The sequence below is a fragment of the Eptatretus burgeri genome, chromosome 3 (genome assembly GCF_056783735.1).
Source record: "Eptatretus burgeri isolate ZD-2024b chromosome 3, Ebu_testis_v1, whole genome shotgun sequence".
Lineage (NCBI taxonomy): Eukaryota > Metazoa > Chordata > Myxini > Myxiniformes > Myxinidae > Eptatretus > Eptatretus burgeri.
This window is the reverse complement of record NC_140963.1, coordinates 124,447,095-124,450,926: the sequence shown is the minus strand read 5'-3', so window position 1 is coordinate 124,450,926 and position 3,832 is coordinate 124,447,095. Positions and strand designations below refer to the sequence as shown.

The following is a 3,832-nucleotide window of genomic DNA, read 5'->3' as shown; positions in this document are numbered from 1 at the left end:
TCTCTTCGGAGAATCCTTGGCTATCGCTGGTCGGATTTTGTGTCCAATGAGCGGTTGCTGAGAGAGACTCGGATGAGATTTGTTACCTGCATAGTCCGTGAGTGTCAGTTGCGGCTGTATGGACATGTGGCTCGTTTTCCTGACGCTAATCCTGCTCACCAGATTCTCTCAGCGAGGGAGTTTCATGAGTGGAGGAGGCCAGTGGGCCGACCACGTGCCTCATGGTTGCAGCAGGTTGACCATCATCTCAAGGAGATGGGGATGGGCCTGGCATCTGCCTGGGGTATGGCCAGACGGAGGCCCCTGGAGTACCGGCGGAAAGTGGACGCAGCGACGCGCTGTTCTGGCACATGCTCCCATACCTGACCTGACCTGTTTACAAATTTTGAGTTGTATGTCATATCCTTTTTGGTTTATTTTTACGTTGAATATTTTTTGGATAATACCAAGTCTGTGATCATCAACATTTCCAGCAGCGGCAGTGGTGCCTGATGTCATTCGGGAGCTGACATCTACCCTATCCCATGAGACACCATCGATGAAAGTTCATCGCGATGACGAGTCTACATAATATTATAATGGACTAGTAATACATGAGTGTCAAGCTATGTCTTCTCCCGAAATTATGAACTGGGGACTCTGTTGTCTTTGTCAATCGGACAAAACTGAACAAGCCTGGAAAATACCTCAGGAGGAGGGACTTGTATCACTTGAGAGAAATCTCAAAGACTTCAATGCTCTCAATGAGAATAATCTTCCTTCTGGTATCATGTCACGATTAGTCAGTTGAATGATGGCTCAGGTATTGCAGCAACTCTTAAATCGCATAAGGCTAGGTATCACAAAACGTGCAGAAGTTATTGTAGTAGTTCTCGAGTCAAACAGGAGAGAGAGAAGCTCGACAGAGAAGCTGGCCCTCAGAATAGTCCAAAAAAACTCAGGTCATCTGGGGAATTTCAGCCTCGGGCCAATATCATGTGTTGTATAATCTGTGAGGGGGTGGGCCAGGTCACGCTCCATAAGGTAGTAACTGATGTCGTAGATGCCAACCTAAAGAGTTGGGCAAAGACCAACAAAAACTTTAATTTACTTGGCAGACTGGTTGCCGTAGCATCTGATGCGCATGCAGCTGATGCCTATTATCACCATCAGTGTTATGTACATTTGCGAGACTCCGCTCACGCTGCCGAGCGACATGATTTGGTGGGTCCCGCACCTCCGCTGCTCGATCCCATCAACTGCGCTCAAATTATAACACTTATCGAACATTCGGACACCACCTTATTCAAGCTCTCAGAGCTACGCGAGATGTATCAAAGGGTTATGAGTGAGCAAGGTCACCCATGCAGAGATAAAAAAGAGCCACACTCAACTCGATTCAAGGATCACCTTCTCAACTTCCTACCTGAATGGGATGAGTTTTCCAAGGGGAATGAAGGCAGGAAGGATATTTACATATCTCACAAATCGAAGGTGGCTGATGAGCTTGCCAAGACATATAGGTCACAAATTGGTCAAGAGGACGCACTTATGTTCATGCGGGCTGCCGTGATGATGCACAAGTTTTGTCTACAGAGTCAATAACCTTTCGATGGCTCCTTCCCCCCTAACTGCCTCACGGCTCCAGTAAATGAGGAGATGAGGAGTTTCTTCAACACAGTGCTGCGGGGCCCATCGGCTCTTCATAGACGCGCGAAGATCGGTGGTGACTCCGATATGGATACGAGGAAGAAGATCGCATGCAACATTTCAAAAACTACTTATCTACAATACTAGTAAGGGTACGCACCATGCAGTCAAGAGGGCTGTAGTACACTACAACAAGGAGCGAGAAACCCCCTTCCCCCTGTATCATGGCCTCAAGCTGCACGGACGTGGACGGGACAAAAAACATATTTGGATTGACCACGAACAGGGCATCTCGGTATCGTACAATCACATCATGGAAGTTAAGCGAGGTCTTGCGCGTGCGGTGTGTGCTCGCCATTCTAAGGATTTGGATTTGGCCAATATGGCGACCCCGGGGGCGCGGATCTTGGCGCCCCTTAAAAATCGAAAAAGTATGGCATGGGCGACATCTGGGCCAAAATTGGTGCTTTTGGAAGAATGTGAACCAAAAAATCCCTAACAGCCCTGACTATTACACGTTGTCTCGTCTGAGTCATGAGTGGAGAGCCAATCTGAAGTTTTTTGCCAATTTGGCAAAACACCTTCCGAATCCTTAGCAATGTTGCAGCAAGTCTGCTGGGAAGAAACGATGTCACGAACACGTGCATTTTAATGGGACGGCGGACAACATCGAGCGTGTGAAGCAGATGGTGCGCGCAGATCATCGACTCACGGTGTGGATGATTGCTGAGGAACTTTACATCAACAAGGACACTGTCTGGTGCATCATCACTGAAAATCTCGAAATGCGCAAGGTGTGCACAAAGATGGTCCCCAAGCTGTTGTCCGAGGACCGGAAACAGCAAAGAGTCACTGTCTGTCAAGATATTATCGCGCGCCTCAAGGACGATCCAAACGTGCTCGGGAGAGTCATGACTGGCGATGAATCGTGGATATTCTAATACGATCCCGAGACCAAACGGCAGAGTCGTCAGTGGAAAAGTCTGGCCTCACCAAGACCAAAGAAAGCAAGGACGTCAAAGTCGAATGTCAAGGTGATGCTCATCGCGTTTTTTGACATCAAGGGCATCGTCCACTTCAAGTTTCTCCCACAGGATCAAACAGTGAATCAATACGTGTCCAAGGAGATCCTCCGGTGCCTCATGAGATCAGTCCGGGAAAGAGGAGGGATCTGTGGGAGAACAACACCTGGGTGCTCCACCATGACAACGCCCCTGCTCACACAGTGCCCTGAGCATCCGACAGTTTCTGTCGGAGAGGAACGTCCAAACTCTGGAGCAACCACCGTATTCACCAGACTTGGCCCCTTGTGATTTTTTCCTATTCCCCAAGCTCAAGGGGGTGATCAAGAGGACCCGATTTCCTCATGTGGAGGCCATCAAAAGGGCCGTGACGACGGAGTTCCGGAGGATTCCAGAAGAAGCCTTCCGGGGGTGCATCGAAGCGTGGAAGAAGAGGATGGACAAGTGTGTGAGACTGGAGGGAAACGATTTTGAAGGGGACAAGCTGTGATTTCAATATGTGTTTTGGAATAAAATTTCCGTGAAGTAAGTCCCGTTACTTTTTTGACGCACCTCGTGTGTGTGTATGTATATATATATATATATATATATATATATATATATATATATATATATATATATATATATATATATATATATATATATATATATATATATATATATATATATATATATATATATATATATATATATATATATATATATATATATAAATATATATATATATACACACACAAATATAAACACCATCAACACACACACACATATATATTGTTGCGGATTCGCGCCCGCCGGCGTGCGAACGGCCACGTAACTCGAATCGCGGCACGTCGCCCACCGGACGGACAATCCAGTCGTGACCCTCTCGGACTAACGCCGGGAACTAGTCACAGGTGGACCTTTCGGCCTCACCACGATCGTGCCAATCGGCCCCCCGCGTGGGATAGGGTTGCTCGCCAAATTCGACCTACCTAAGTACCCACACGGAGGGTAGACCGGGCAATCGCACCTCGCCGCAGGTCGACTTCGGACACGGGCCACTTTAAGCGACCCGTTCCGTACTATCGGGAGAACCGAGCGGTGTTATCGTCGGCCCCGACGGTTCGATTAATTATCGGGCATTTTAGCCCACGACCAACCCTTACGTGAAGTAAGATGGAGATTCAATGAAAGAAAAGACG

The 3,832-nt window shown here is 47.6% G+C and overlaps 1 pseudogene; it reads left to right on the top strand.

Annotated features, from left to right (window-relative positions):
• Nucleotides 1-607: 607 nt before the first annotated feature.
• Nucleotides 608-1,776, top strand: LOC147030910 (uncharacterized; annotated as a pseudogene).
• The last annotated feature ends 2,056 nt before the right edge of the window (nucleotides 1,777-3,832 follow it).